At 32.2% G+C, this 17464-nt stretch overlaps 1 long non-coding RNA gene across 2 annotated transcripts; it reads right to left on the minus strand.

Annotated features, from left to right (window-relative positions):
• Nucleotides 1-3787: 3787 nt before the first annotated feature.
• On the minus strand, nucleotides 3788-14213 carry LOC136981673 (uncharacterized). Of its 2 annotated transcripts, XR_010881758.1 has the most exons (4): nucleotides 13820-14213; nucleotides 6142-6389; nucleotides 4030-4222; nucleotides 3788-3945 (listed from the first exon to the last, which is right to left on the minus strand). It is a non-coding gene; the product is annotated as an uncharacterized lncRNA (long non-coding RNA). The 2 variants fall into 2 exon arrangements; XR_010881757.1 differs by lacking the exon at nucleotides 13820-14213 and having other exon boundaries at nucleotides 6142-6766.
• Between the last annotated feature and the right edge of the window lie 3251 nt (nucleotides 14214-17464).

A 17464-nucleotide genomic window follows, 5' to 3' on the forward strand; every position in this document is an offset into this window, starting at 1 on the left:
CAGAGAAAAATATCAAATATTGATTTATTCCATACCATTAAAAGACCATCGCTTTGACTCCAACCTAGTTTATGTAGGGGCAACTATGCGCCAATTAAAACAAAAATTCAAAGAACAGATACTCCGTTAATAAGAACACGGATAGTACCGTACTTGCATCAGTCACCAAACAGCAAGAGGTCAACGTCTATTGGGATCAAGCATCCATCATCAGAACTGTGACCAACGGACATGCACCGAGGCGTCTCGAGAAGCTAGAGATATACAAGGCACACACGAGAACAGGTTGCATTAATCATAAAGATGCAGACACATCGTCCACTGCGTGAAAATCTTTTTACAATAATACGCATTAATACCTCGTGGTCATCCTGCAATTTCTTTATGGCAGCCGTAATTTTTATGTTATTTTTATTTAAATTTTAGTGTTTATAAGTAATCCCCTGTGCATTTTCCTTTATTTTTGTATTTATATTCATTCTACACATGGGCAATTCCTATTGGATTTTCATATGTATTCCATACATTCTATTTTAATGTTCTTTTTTAATATTTGATTAACTGATGAAGACCATTAAAAACGTTTTCAACGTTTTTATGTTATTAAATATTTATTGCTGGATAGATAAAGGTGGTATTTATTTTGGAAAAAATATAACAATGTGGGATATCTGAAACTTTTTTGTCCTGCTACATCAAAAAGAGCATACATGTACCTTCTATCAAAATATATGGTTTTAATTTTTTGCCTGACTCTGTTAAGGGCAAAAGTGCAAAATTATACATAGTATTTTATTCAGACATCATTATGTTTAATGCCACATTTTTGCCCTTAGAGGAGTCAGGTTCTGCCTTAGTGAAGGAACCATTGGACAACAAAAGTTGGCTATTAATCACTGCAAATGCAGAAGTGGCATGTCTTCAGATTAGGTCTTATATCTCAAAAACTATTCAATGCACGGGGCTAATTTTTGCATGGTTTAATTTAAGGTACTTAGATAACTTTGTGTCAAATTTCAGCTCACCCTTCTCAGATTTAAATGAATCTGAGAAGGTTGAGCTGGAGACCTGGATCACTTGACATGGAATGACCCACGAGGTACATCAATATTTTTATTCATTAAGTGTTGCAAGTGACCTATCAGTGACATACACCATCATTACTGATTGTATTTTTTTAAAATATAACTATAAATCAGATTTATGAAATTATAAGATTATTGAACAAATGCATAATTACCTTTCTTCTTACTAAATTCTGGAGATTTATTTATTTACACTGAACAAATTAAATTTTTACTTTAATTAGAAAATTCTTCAAAATTTCATATTCCTGCATCTGTAGATGTATATGAACACTACTGGTAATTCAATGATCCAAAACTTACAGTTTATGTTTAGTTTGGTTGATTACATACATGTATGTAATTTTCTAATTACAGTATAGTCGGTGATCCCAACAAGAAAGGAAAGATTATTTTATTTGAATGTCATCTGTGGAAGGAACTTAGCAGGGTACACAATAGGGTTTCTCCAACGGGATCCCCGGGTTCCCGGTTGTTTTTTTAACCTGGGATATATCCTGGGAAATCCCGCAAATTTCTTAAAAATTCACTTTTTCCTTATTTTATGTTAAGTTTGAGGAAATTTTGCAAATAGTTTACGAGTTAATTATACTTTCTGTCAGAATACATTTGTATTTATTAATTTTAAACCTACTTGTTAGTTTTTTAAATTTTTGCTCGTTATGGCACGTCACAAATGGTCGATAATCAATATGTAGCTTATTTGTGACAGGACTCTAAAAATTCTTTACTTATCAGAACCTGTAATATCTGGAATAATTGTGTTCATGCTGTCTTAATTTTTAACTATGCCCAACAGCTTCAATAACTGCGTAACACCAGGTTGTGCAAATTGGGTGAGAATACAAACGAGCACGAAGTCTGCAAGTACGAAGTTTTTCTTCATAAACCTGATTATTAAAGACAAATGAACTGCCAAATTATTGGGCTATAAAGTTGATATTTCTATTAAAGCAACCGAGGTAGACAAATCAAGAATACGAGATGGCAAAAGAAGTATTACATCTCGAAAATGAACTAGAAATCTTCCAGGCTGCAGGTGAAAACACACATCTGTCTTCTCTTAAATGCATTAAAGACAATTGCACCCACATGAATTGAATCGGAAAGGGCATTCTTGGTAGCAAGCTTTTCATTAGTTAAATAAGAACCAGAGTGAGTGATTGGAGTATTGACCATCCTTGCTTTTTAAAATCTTAATACAAAATATTATTGTAAATTTTTATAATATGTTTTATTTAAAAAAGAAAATTACTTTTTAAGTTAGAAGTTTGATCTAAGTTCGTTTTTTTTAAATTTTCAACTCAATTCTAAAGCATTTTTTTTTTGTTGTAGTCGTTTTATACCAGTTTCCAGCAAACTTTAATCATTTTTTTTCTATTTGTGAAAATTTCTACTTAGTTCAAAAGGTAATTTTTAATATATATCTTACACAGCATTATTAACATGATTTTGGCAGTTGCAGAACATATTAAAATTACTTTAAAATATGAAAAATAATTATATCATTTAATTTCAAGATATTTTGTATATCTTAAAAATAATTAATTCTATTGTGGGAAACAGTTCACTTTTATCCTGAAATCCTGGGACAAGCAAAAGACCGGGAAATGAGAAACACTAGTACACAACAGCTTGGAAATGGTTAATTGGGCAACAGAAACAAACATTTTTGCACACTAGCATACGGTTAAGACTTACGAACTGAGTTACGAGTTATTTCCAATTTAGGAAAATGAAATGTTTTGGAACAATGAACTGTGGCATTGTTCATTATTGTCAGAAGCAGTTAACAAAGCACTTCAAAGAAAAACAATTCTTCCAAAACAAATTCTTTCAAAGACTGTTTTATACTTGTTTTAATTATATTATACATTAAATACAACACACATGTATTTTTAATTTTATGTAATTTGCTTTTGTTGTTATGTATATTTATTAATTTTGGGGGTCAGATCAGGGATGTCCAACCTGCAGCCCACTGCACCGTAAATTTTTTAGGTGTATTTTCATTTATTTTGGTAAAAGTATGTTGTAAAAATTATTCTCGTTTCACTGGATACACTTTGATGTCATAATGATGTAGCTGGTGTTAGAAAACTGTTTTATGTAGAAAACTATTATGCATGTGAATAGTACATACTGTTGTGAACAATTTTTTCATGCATAAAAAACATCAAAACTGCTGGAAAAAATAGATCAAGTAATTCCCATTTATCTAACATTATTAGAATTAAGACTAGTACCATAAAAGCAGACACTGAAAATATTATGAAAGGAAGAGAATGTCAAAAATTGCAATGATTTATTTTTATTTGTGTGAGTATAATTTATTTTTTTACTGTCAATAATACAGTATTTTTTGTAATTATAAATATTTGTTATTCACATTTTAAACTTTTTAAAAGCATACATTTATATAAAGTATCTTTGTGGCCCACTGAATATATCCAAATTTCTGATTTGGTGCATTAGGAAAAAAAATTGGACAAACCTGGGTTAGATAGAAAGGTCCCAAAGGACAGTTAACATTTATTTCTAAAAATAAATAATTAATGTATGTAGCATGTATAAATATGTTTGTTAATTACAAAATCATTCTTTTAACTCATTCAACTTTTTTCTTAAAAAATATTATTTAAATTTAGCAGATAGTAAATCAATAGAAAAAAATGGTAATTTTAATAAAGAAAATAAAAATATTATATTTTGTCTATTACTGATCTCTTATTTTGTCACCCAGATGTACAGCACCCAGTTAGTAGCAGCTCAGTTGACAATTGCCCGGTTGTCTGTCACCCAGATGACTATTGCTCACTCACCACTGTCCAGTTGATGTCGTCCCACTTGGAAAACTGTTCTAAAATTATAGTAACAAAGCTCAATACCATTTAAAGTGCTTTAAATGATGCCTATCCTATATCAATTTTTCTTATACAATTACCTGTTGGATGTGAATTTCTCCTCCCACATGTTCACCATCTTTGTCTAGAGGAGGCTATTAGATCTACAAAACAACTTTCTTTTACTCTCCTATGTCAATTGATAAACTTTGAAGAGAATTCATGCATAAGGACCTGATCTCTTGACATCTGTGAACTGTTGGGTTGTTGATTTGGCTGAACCGGTCTCTATTTCTTTGAAAAAAAAAAAATATGTGGACAAACTTAAGTAGATCTTCTGAAAACAGAATGTAAGATGATGCTACAACACCCTAAACATGCTTACATGGGATAATGTAACAACACATTACATTATGAAGGCCTTAGAATATGATCCATTTTATCAAACATTTTTGACCTGATGTATATCCCATTGGGATTGAAAACATTTGTCATTAATGTATTTATATTAAATTATATTTGCTGGTATATTTTGAAGGTTTTGTTGGTGTTATTTAATAGTGTATAACCAGCTTTGGGAAGATTTAGAATCCACTTTATGCCCCTACACCTTGTCTTAATAAACTAATCGAAGTGATCACTAATGGTTTAGACACTACTGAAAAGGATTTTTTCCATTGGAGAACAACACTACAATCAAGTTATTTAAGGAAATGGATATCAAGATGCAACATTTTTTGAGTGTTTTACCTTTTTGCAAAATTTGGTTAAAGCAAAATAATGTCATCATGGGAACAAACAAAGTCTAAGAACATTGTGCTGGTTAAGCAGTCCACCTACAATGAAAGGTTGTAGGAATATATCACTTCTAATGAATGTCATATTGCCCCCCCTCCAACTTCCTGGACTCCTTACAGCAAAGGGTGAAAAGATTCATTGCTACCTCTTTGGCACATCATCTTCAAATGCAACAAACAGTAATTCTCACACCTAAAATTCCATGTATCTTTGCCTTCACAAAAATGCACAAGCCTGGAACTCAAATATGTCTGGCTATGAAAGAAAATGTTCTTCACTACATCTTTTTTGGAGAAGCAGCTTGTTAAGTTTTACAACAGTAAGGCCTCATATTATCTTTTTAAAAAATTGCCAGGATGAATTCACATTTACAGAATAGAAATAATACACTCAAACCTGTTTTTGTGCGGTCTTCTGTTGTGCGATTTTTTATTTCTGCGATTTGTTTTGTGTGATTTTTTGTGTGCGGTATATGAATTTCAATTCAAATTGGTATACTGCACAAAAATAATTGCACAAAACACATTGCACATATAAAAAATCGCACAAAAAAGACCGTACAAAAACAGGTTTGAGTGTATTCATCCTGGCATTTTTTTCAAAATGTAATCATTACTTTGTCTAATATAACCTTAATCTTTCCAGTTAATCACTCTCATATTTGTTCTAATGTTTTTGACCCACCCTGGGTCATCTTCAGGAAATCGTTGTAGTAAAATAAATAAATGTGCAGAGATCTTCTCACACGCCATATCGTCATCATAGCACGAGAGAATTGTTCCATCAGCAAACGTAACCGTTTTACAGTAATTCGAATCGGACTGCATTCGATTTGAATGTTCCAATTCCGCACGTTTATTTATTTTATTACAACGATTTCCTGAAGATGACCCAGGGTGGGTCAAAAACATTAGAACAAATATGAGAGTGATTAACTGGAAAGATTAAGGTAATATTAGACGAAGTACATTCCTCCAGTTCTTTTATTTGATGTGAGTTGAAATGTAATCATTAATTTTTATCATTGTGCTACCACTAGAGGACTTAACTTTTTTGCATTTAGTGGCAGACGAGTAGCCTACAATAAAAGGTCGACTCCGCTGTGGAACTGTTATTACCTCAATAGAATGTAAAAGGACCAAATGATATGGATTCACCATGTATGTATGGTCTATCAAGAAATATATTTATTTTGTAAACCACATATCCAATCATTATTAATAATTCATTACAATTATTCAAATGTCTTAACAACACTACATTGCTAGACAAAGAACACATGACTGTATTGTGACTTTCAACCTCTCTACCCATCCATTAAACTTTTGCCTTGTTTTTGTGAGATCAGGAACTTTCTTCTTGCCAATGTGGAGAATGCCTGCAAATATCATCAAAGTATTTCACAGCTCACTCACCTCATTTGTTTCTACTACTTTTTCAAGTATGAGAATAAGATATTACATATCCAAGGCCCGGTTATACCCATGGGAATCCCGCCTCTTCATTACTGTGTGAACTTGTCATTAGCTGCTGGAAAAGTTGGTCCAACATCCTATTCTGATGAGATACATTGATGATATCTTTATCTTATGGTGCAAGAAATCCAACCTGCAACTATTTCTCCAAAGAATTAATTGCAATCTCTTATGGTCTTCTATTACAACTGGAACAAGAAAGCACAACTATAGTACATTTCCTAGATATTTCCATTACTTGTACAAATGGTGAAATCCATATCAAAATACAACATAAGCCAACGCATCAACCTATTTTCATCCTTTACAATTTTTGTATTGTGGGTTGCTACAGCACAAAATTTCTGCATTCAGGTTTCTGGCATGGTTGATACAATGTTTAATCAACTCTTTCCAATCACCCAAGATTATAAAACCACAACCCGAGTACAAAAGGTAACACAAGATGAACTGCTTCCCTATCTTGAAGAAAATACACAGACGTGATCAAATGCAATAATGTGAACATGATATATAAATGTAATCTCACTATTTTCAAGACCTTAAGAAATGATAAACCACAGTGTAGTCACATGACTCCTCTGAGATTTATTCAATTTCAATAGAAAATCCATTTGACAGGACACTAACATGTCTGGGCTACAAAACGAAACAGACAACAAAGACAGTATGTAAAGTCACTGAAAATACCTTATACAGTTTCCCAGCAATTAATTTTAATTAAAACAAACATTTCAGCCTAATTGATAAGCCAGGTTTTTAAACTGAGATTCTATTTTTTGGAATGTCTCAGCTTTTCTCTGGATTTGGTTAAGGTTATCACTTTCTTCTTGTAGACCTTGGTTGGCATTGCTGTAACTGTAAAGAGAAAACAACACCTTTCTTAAATTCCAGCAAAAGTTTAACTATATAAGAACGTTTTCAACTGATTTCATCAGTCTTCTTCAGTTACTCGAACAAAAACAAAAAGAAGAAAGAACCAAATTCAAATTTACAAAATCACGAGAATGGAAAGAATTCTCGTGATTGCGCAGACTATGCAAAAACAATGTACCGATAAACGGTAAAAAATGCAAATTCTTGACAAAAAATGCAGATTCTTGACAAACTATATATAATATCACAATCTTACGTTATCCAATGAATGATTTCCAAGCAGACGATAGCCCATCTGCGTCCCTGTGGTTGATGCAATGGGATGTTAATTGTGCCCTATATATTTCTAATTTCTCCAAATGTCTAACGGCCTGTTTAGATTTAGTGGCTTTTATGATGGAAGCACTATCCCAGTGTACCGTGATCTCCTGTTGCTTAGCAAATGCTGCTAGGACTGTGCTGTCAACTGTCCTCTTAACTGATTGCTTATGCTCTTTTATTCTTTGCTGTAAACCACGCAAGGTGGCCCCAATGTACACTAGATCGGATTTAAAACGTTGGTCCCTGATTGGAATTGAGTACACTCCTGTTAGCTCGTTTGGTTTCTCTTTCCTCTTATCATTCCTTAACAGACGGTATACTGTCGGGTTGCGCCTATATATTATGCGTAAGTTCCTTTCTTTGGATACCTTCTTAACAATACTTTTAATAAACGGAATATAGTCCATGACCACTGTTTTTTTCTGTTCAGTTCTGTGTTGTTGATGTTTACGTCTCTGTATATCCGTAATTAGACGGTTCACTACCCTTCTCTGATAGCCAAACTGTGTTGCTACGCTTCTTACGTACTCCAACTCCTTGTACGTGTCGCAAATACTTGAGCAATGTGTGTAAGCTCGTTGTATCCATGCTCGTAAAGCCGCTAACTTAAACTGTTCAGGATCCACGGAGTTTCTGGGTATGATGCTAGGTTGATATACTGGTTTCCTGAAGATATCCGTCTGTATCTCCCCATCCTTACATGTGATCGTCAAGTCCAAGAAGTTAACCCTAAAGTCACTCTCTTGGTCCAACTCCAATGTGAGTCCGTAGGGGTTGCTGTTGATTGCATCAAGAAAGCGACGGGTATTGCGATCATTATGCCATATGATGAATAATGTCATCAACATATCTGGTATAGACGCCTTTTGCGTTTGGACAATATCATTATGTAGGCACCAAGACCACCAAAGATCTTTGCATTTGGCAAGACGCACAAACCAGGCTATCAGATAAGATCCGTAGTGGAAAAATGTAATGCACCCACGTTCGCACTAGAAAAGCAACTTGTCAGATTTATTCGGGATAAGGTCCAGGATTACCCTTATTGCATCAAAGACTCCTTGCAACTCGTACATAGAATGAATGTAATTATGCTTAAGGACAAGGAACACATGACGGTTATGGACTTTAAGGCCTTGTATCCCTCGATAAAACTCCCTCCGTGCTTCTGCGCCTTAAGGGACTTCTTGTTTAACAACATCGTGAATTCATTCAAATACAAAAGGCAAATTTTGGAATTAGCTGATCTCATCTGTCATTCTTCTTTCTTTGAATTTCAAGGGAAAACATACATGCAAGGAAGGGGAGTCCCGATGGGTAGTCCCATATCAGCGATGCTCTGTGAATTGGTCCTACGAAACCTAGAATGCAATATATTACCTTCATTCCAAGAAGACGTAGTTTTCTATACCAGATATGTTGATGACATATTCATCATATGGCATAATGATCGCAATACCCGTCGCTTTCTTGATGCAATCAACAGCAACCCCTACGGACTCACATTGGAGTTGGACCAAGAGAGTGACTTTAGGGTTAACTTCTTGGACTTGACGATCACATGTAAGGATGGGGAGATACAGACGGATATCTTCAGGAAACCGGTATATCAACCTAGCATCATACCCAGAAACTCCGTGGATCCTGAACAGTTTAAGTTAGCGGCTTTACGAGCATGGATACAACGAGCTTACACACATTGCTCAAGTATTTGCGACACGTACAAGGAGTTGGAGTACGTAAGAAGCGTAGCAACACAGTTTGGCTATCAGAGAAGGGTAGTGAACCGTCTAATTACGGATATACAGAGACGTAAACATCAACAACACAGAACTGAACAGAAAAAAACAGTGGTCATGGACTATATTCCGTTTATTAAAAGTATTGTTAAGAAGGTATCCAAAGAAAGGAACTTACGCATAATATATAGGCGCAACCCGACAGTATACCGTCTGTTAAGGAATGATAAGAGGAAAGAGAAACCAAATGAGCTAACAGGAGTGTACTCAATTCCAATCAGGGACCAACGTTTTAAATCCGATCTAGTGTACATTGGGGCCACCTTGCGTGGTTTACAGCAAAGAATAAAAGAGCATAAGCAATCAGTTAAGAGGACAGTTGACAGCACAGTCCTAGCAGCATTTGCTAAGCAACAGGAGATCACGGTACACTGGGATAGTGCTTCCATCATAAAAGCCACTAAATCTAAACAGGCCGTTAGACATTTGGAGAAATTAGAAATATATAGGGCACAATTAACATCCCATTGCATCAACCACAGGGACGCAGATGGGCTATCGTCTGCTTGGAAATCATTCATTGGATAACGTAAGATTGTGATATTATATATAGTTTGTCAAGAATCTGCATTTTTTGTCAAGAATTTGCATTTTTTACCGTTTATCGGTACATTGTTTTTGCATAGTCTGCGCAATCACGAGAATTCTTTCCATTCTCGTGATTTTGTAAATTTGAATTTGGTTCTTTCTTCTTTTTGTTTTTGTTCGAGTAACTGAAGAAGACTGATGAAATCAGTTGAAAACGTTCTTATATAGTTCAACTTTTGCTGGAATTTAAGAAAGGTGTTGTTTTCTCTTTATTATACCAGTTCCAGTAGGTTCGTTATTCATTTTTAGCTGTAACTGTATCTAACACCAGCCAAGATCTACAAGAAAGTGATATAGACACAACAAAGATTTAAGGAACTCTGTAATATGACATTAGTGGTCATATGCTACCCAATAGGAAGTATGGGTCAAGTGGGAAGACAATACAATCAATCATCAGACTGGCTAAGGACCTCAACACATAGGCATTTAGAAACCTTAGAAATATATAAATCCAATAAAACTTTCACTTGTATTGATTATAGAACTGTGGAGGTCTCTGATGAACTTTAACATGACTGTCCATTCTATATTATTATTTTATTGTTATTCTAATTTTAATTTGTTATTCCATTCTGTTAAATATTTATTATATTTATACATTATATGTAGGGGAAGATGGGGCAACTTTGGCACGATAAGAATAAGTTAAACTTTTTGTAAAAAATACTACTGTAAACTGAAAGAAAAGTGTTATTTATTGTCTACCAGAATGTATCTTTACCATAAAACTGGTTAAAATCAGTTTGGAAATAAAAATAATCATAATAATAATAACTTTATAAAAAGATAGCTATTGCCAAAGTTGCCCCATACCAGGGGCAACTTCGGCAACAGCAATGGAGCAAGACAGGGAGGCATATAAATCTGTGTTATTAACAATGTATAAGTTGGAATTCACTATTAAAACAAAGAAATAATGGTCCAAAGACCTATTTAATATTATAACAATAAAGTAAAAGTTCAAAGGCATATTTAAGTAAAGAAAACGTAAACAAAAATTTAAAAACAAAAAAAAAAAAAAATCAAACAGATAATAAATGAAAACATTCTAATGCAAGTTAAAAGCAATATAAATGAATTAGTGAACTCAAACAAACAGTAGAAATGAAATATGCTTAACAGCAAATTCTTTATGCCCTACACATATCACAAATAAATTGAACCAACTCATTTTCCACATCTGTACAGCCACAAGCCCACAGTTAACACTTGCATCAGATAATCCACTTTTTTAAGTAGTTCTATATTGTTTATTGCAATATATGCAATAGGTATTTTCATCGTCGTTTTCTCTTTTTTAGGACTTTTCTGCCCTTTTTCTTTAGTGAACTTCCAATCCGATTTCTCCAAATCCATTGCCTTTCTGCAAGTTGCCAATTTTTTTAACTTTAGCCTTGGCTTCTATAGTGTGGCATTGTATGGAAATCCAGTTATTTATTCTACTAGTTGTTAGTTGCGGTCAAATCAAACCGTAGCAAAACACTATCGGGAACAAGATCAACAACACTGCCAAAGATGCCCCAATAGTCACGATTTAAAAACATTAAGTGAAACCCCAAGAATAGGGTACACCAAGCCATAATCTGGTCACGTGAATAAGTTAATGTTTTATCCTTCTATCAGGAAAAATAATTTTCATTATTATGGAATTATAACAAAACATGCCAATTCTATATAAATGGAAGCAAAATATTATAAAGTGAATGAAACAGACAACTTATTTGATATTTCAACTACGCTTGTCGAAGAACAACACAGACACCACATCTACAAGCCATCATTAAAACTTAACTGTCTAGCCTCTAAAAAGAGTCTCCTTTTATTTTGTTTCAAAGAAAATTTAATTGACAAACTTGCCCCTTATGCCAAAGTTACCCCGTCCTCCCCTATATATTTTTACTATTATTAATTTTTGTTAAATATAAATTAACCAAAAATAATATATTTTATTTTCTTTTGTATTTGAAAATTTTATATTTTCTTCTATTCTACTGACGTATTTTGAATGCTTTTTTATTGGGCTGCAATTTGAAAAAAAATTGTAGACCTATAAATTCCCACCGTCGTCAACTGTCCGTACGTCTTTCCTTAACTCTTTAAACGCAAAAGTGGCCAAAATCGGCCTTATTTGTTAAAAACAAAATTGGACGATCGAAAAGTTGTCGGACTAGTTTTTCTATACAAGATCCCCTTGTAGCTTGAGGGGTAGAAACAATTTAGGCATTAGCAACAGTGACAAATTGATTTTTCACAGCTTAAAGAGTTAATGTCAAGAATGGAGTCAGACAGATAAAAGACGAGATTGGATATGAAAATCTTAGGGGCAGGAGGCCCCGATTAACTATATATGAACTTCCAATGCAAACAGGATAGGAAGTCACTTTATTTCAATTCAAAATTTTCCCCCGAAAAGGTGTTAGATAGATGACCAGCATGACTATTGTTATAGGAAAAGTGTGATTACACAAGCAAGCCACTACTAATCTGAGGTGGAGAGCACATATTTTAAGTTAAATAAATAAAACTATGATTAAAAATTGCAGCCCGACATTGTGACAATGTAACAATAAATAACTGCTCCTTCAAATATGTTCTATTTTGGAATGTTCAACTGACGAAGAGTTATCAACTTAGGTTGGAAATGTTTTGGTTACATTAAACTTTTTGCTAGCTGATTTTTGCCACACGAATTTATTTTCCGACACTTCCTCCTATTTGTATTTTGTTACATTTAAATAGATAGAAGATTTGAAAACTCGACATTTCTAAACTCCATCATAAACCTTATAACTGGTGAAATTCAATTTAATTTTCTACGGCGAACGTTTTCGGACTCCACTCTGGATCCATTCTCAAGCCTAAATTCTCTTCAAAACGGTTTTCGACCAATCCGGATCGGTCGAAAACCGTTTCGAAAAAAATTTAGGCTCGACAACCCGGTGTTTATAGGAGTTTTATTTTCAAATTCTGTCGGCCACGTAAATAGCAATAAACATCACTTCGGGACACTCATATCTCGGCAACTTAAGCAAGGCCACCACCTGCCAAGACGGATTTCATATTAATTTAAAAACTTCTTCAGTTTTACGGGGGAATTTCAGGGGTGGCACACAGCAAGGTTTTAATCTATTATTTACGTAAAATAATTATAAAATAACCACAAATTTTGGAAAAATTATAAACTTTTAATAGTCAATTTTCATATCGAAGGAACTAATTTCCCATTTCCAAAAGGCGGGGGTCCTGTTGGAATAATATGTTTTCAACTTGTATTAGTTTCGCTAGACTGGAAAATACTAATTGTTTGGTCAAGTTGGAAACAAGTTGGAACTAATTTCATTTAAAGTTATTACAATTTTGCTTCAATTTATGAACAATCCACTTTATAGCAAACCGGAAACCTAATCACTCCCATACGCAAAGTTTTCTACCAAAGTTACATTTACTAACAGTTAAGTTTACCATTTGTCAAACAATGCAAAAGTTTGTACATAAGCTTTGTACTTAACGAAAACGACTAATAAATAAAGATCAACAAATATATTGAAGTTTTAGATTGAAAGAAATGTTAGTAGTTGAAAAAAAAATTGAAAAATGTAAAATTTGTAGAGTGAACGGAATATAGAGAAAAGTTGTAAAAGGAAACAGGCAAAGAGAATCTTTGGACACTGTATAATGAAAAACCAACGACACAAAGACCTTACACACGTTTCTAGCAATTAAACTAGTAAGCACAAACGTTTTCGGCTGTTTCGAAAGGCCGCCTTCGGGTGCACCGAGGTCGGTCGGAACGGCCGAAAACATTCGTGCTTATCAGTTTAATTGCTAGAAACAACGCACGTAAGGTTTTTGTGTCATTGATTTTAAATAGTTCTAGCTTCGAGTGCAGAGATTATAATGAAAAACACTGATACTTTTGTAGTTTGTTGATAAGTTTACAAAAAGTAATTTCGGTGTGATTCAGATACAAAATTCAATGTATATCTAATACAGTATTTTGTGCCAATTTAACAGAAATGAGAATGACTTACCCAGGGTGGCGATTCCGGTTAAAAGGTAACGCAAATGCTCAAAAGTTATGACAATTCTCCACGCCAGTGCGGGTCCAGCATGTTAGACGGGCAGAAATCAAGATCCTAAGGCATACCTTACAAACAAGCCGAATATGTCAAAGCTTGTAAATTCGCTAATCTTAGTTGAGAGATAAAACTATGTAAAGTAGGCCGATACAAGGGACGTTTATCAAGTTCAAAACAGAGACTGATCTGATTCACAGTCGTTTTGAAATAAAAAAAATCGGGAAAACTAATTAATATCTAGTAGTAACTTATATTAATGAATTTTGCCAATATTCCGATTGTATCGTAAATGTAAAAAATCTGTCACAAAATTTATCGGATAACAACAAACAAAACGTCCGCCATTTTAAATAGCCTAGAACCGAAACTAATCAATGCGATTGCGTCATAATCAAAATAATAAGCATAAAACTACGTCATAATCGCTATCATTCCACTAATTGCTAACGTCACACTTATCAATGAAGCGGAGCAAACACCTGATTTAAATAGTTCATCGACGAACTCTTGACCCGAGCTGCGATCGATGATTACAAAAAACAATAAACAAACCGACGCCATTTTGTTTTTTAAAATAATTTACATTTCTAATTAACGATATTCGATTCTTTCGTGAAATTTCAACGACATAATCCTGTTTTATAATACTTTTATTTTAAAAATATGTAATCTTTATCAAGATAATAACATATATAGTTTTGAAGTTACAATTGATGTTTAGGGCGTTAAAAAGACTTTGTAAATCCTTAAAGAAATGGTTATAACAACAGAATGGCATTAAATAAACCATTCGTTATTTTTAAGCACTTGATAACCATTTACTGCCATCATCATTAATTAAATATCGTAATTTCTTCTGTATTTTGCTTTTAATGCTTATAAATATATCTCAAGTTAAATAAGGGATTAAAAGCAAAATACAGAAGAAATTTATATATTAAATGTATAATATAAAAAATTTTTCCACATTGAGTTGCTGTCTAGACAAGAAATAAATGAGAAAAACTATTTTAATTTATATATCAGACTGCAATTCACTGAGAAAACGTTTTCTTTATTTCGGTTAATTTATTACTTCTAAGAAATGCTTTTAGATATTAAACAAATTAGAAATTACCTTCGTATTCGAATTACTTAACATTATTGCTTTTGCAATATGACATTTAAAAATATGTATTTCTATCTAGTTTTATAAAATTAGTTAAACGTTTACTTGCTAAAATTAAATAATTGTTAAAGGTATTTTAGGCATTACACGAGATATTTTTGGTTACCATCTTAGGAATATTACTTAGTGATTTTTTTATTTAATTAATAACAATAAGCATACGGTATCATTCGCATTAAATTATTCACCGTTCACCTTTGAATTATCTTCGAAGAAAGGTAAACTTTTGGTACCGACGACGATCCGAACATTTTTGTTCGGTCGATACCGTAAATTAGGAAGCATAAAATTGGAAAGAAGACGGATTAAATAATTGTATATAATAAGTTTGCAACGATCTGTATATCGAAGCAAAATAAGATAAATGTAGATGATTAATCAATATCATTTTCATAGCATTTATACTAATGAAATGAAAATACTCTATATTTTAATGATTAGGCTTGAGTATTTAAATATTCTGTAAATAAAATGATAAAAATTATTATTAAGAATTTAAAAAATTATATGATTACATGACCTTATGTACATTAAAAAACCAATAATTTCTCTGTAAAAATTAACATCCGTTTGTGTCTTCTTAAAGCACATTTTAGTTCTCTGAAAAAATTTTCAAAAAGTCATAACAAATATCCGAGATAGAAAATGTGCATTTCTAAATCTGTCAATTACCAATATAACGATTGGTAACAATATTGATGCTTATTGTAGTTATTAACATTTATGTTTCGTGAAATATAGTTCTATAGTATAACAATGAAAAATTTGGAAGAAATTTTACTTCAATTATGTCTTCCTAATTTCCAGTATAAGTATCAGTTTGTATTAGCATGCATCGTAGTGCAAAAACATTTTATGCGCCACAATCAAATAGAACACTCTAGTGAAATTAAAATAGTATAGAATCAAAATAATAATATAAAATATTTACATTATATACTGTAATGTTACAGAATGCTCAAACTACGTTATAATGCAATTGAACCAATTATTAACCGAGCGTAGAAAAAACGAATTATGCACCGTAAACATATAAAACAGTCAAAATACGCACTGTGGAGTGAAACTATGAATTCAATTTTAATGATCCACGATGGTATATTTAGGTTCAAGATATAATTATCAGGAATAAGCTGCAAAACATGTTATAAACCATAATGGTACACAACATTCAAAATATGTACTAAAATAATATAAAATAAATTCATTTTGGATTATTTTATTTTGTCAAGTTTGAAGCATAAAAGAATAAAAATTAAATATACACAATACTAATAATAATTTAAATATACACCATAATGGAGTAGAATATTCAGACTTCCCTGTTTATGAGATGACAGATAAATTTATCAGTTCAAAACAAAATGTAGATTTTTAATACCCAAAATCTCTTTTCCATTTACTGTATATACAAATAATCTGCTAATTTTATGGAAAAAGTAAGAAATTATATTCATAAGTTGCTATTATTACCATCTTTAAATAAATAAAAAGATCAAATTTTGTGTATAAAGCATGAAATAATCTCTCTGTTTGTTTTCTCAAGTCTACTAGAATTCAATGGCATTAGCTTGTACAATGACAAAAATTGAAATTTAATTTATAACTCTGTAGTAGCTATCCTATGATTCATTTAAAGTATATTATACACTTATTTTACTTGAAAATGGGACTAAGTATAAAAGATTTAGCACGATACTACGAATCTCCTTACAAAACGAGTTTTGTCTGTACACAGTTCGTTCTATTTAAAATTATATAAAGTATTACTTCACAGTTTCTGTTTGATGCAAATTCTCCAACATATTTAAAACTCCGGTGTTTTAATTAAACTTGCAATAAAAACTCATAAATGTTTAACAATGATTTATTGATACATTTCTCAGAGATAGACATCTTACAAAAAAATTTTTGTAACAAAAAATTCACTTTTAAAAGAGCATGACCTTAACATAATTTGGATACATTTGTATGGTTTAGAACTGTTAAATGCATATCTTTAGCTTCAATAAGAGAACAAATTTCAATGCTATTACTGAAAATGTGTATGAAATTTATGTTGCAGCTATACAATGCTCATACTTAATGTACAACATTAAATTTTAGCCTCTAAATATTATGTGATGATTCTAAAAAATGTTCTCTGTAATATTACTGCATTATAGTTTATGTTTAACACTTAAAACATACCAATGTTAATGCAAAGTTTTTTAAAATGTAAATATTTACAATATGTTGCTTTATAGATACACAAGAGAATGATACAAAAGTGTGTTTAACTTATTTAAAAAATACTGATATGCATCAAATATCAATACAATATCAAACCAATCAAAATATTAGTTATTAATGAAATTTGTAATAATCAATAGCAGATTAAATATCAACAACTGAGCACAATATGATTACAAGTACTAAAAGTAAGATGT

The sequence above is a fragment of the Centruroides vittatus genome, unplaced genomic scaffold, assembly GCF_030686945.1.
Source record: "Centruroides vittatus isolate TY-2023 unplaced genomic scaffold, ASM3068694v2 contig_787, whole genome shotgun sequence".
NCBI classification, from domain to species: Eukaryota; Metazoa; Arthropoda; class Arachnida; order Scorpiones; family Buthidae; genus Centruroides; species Centruroides vittatus.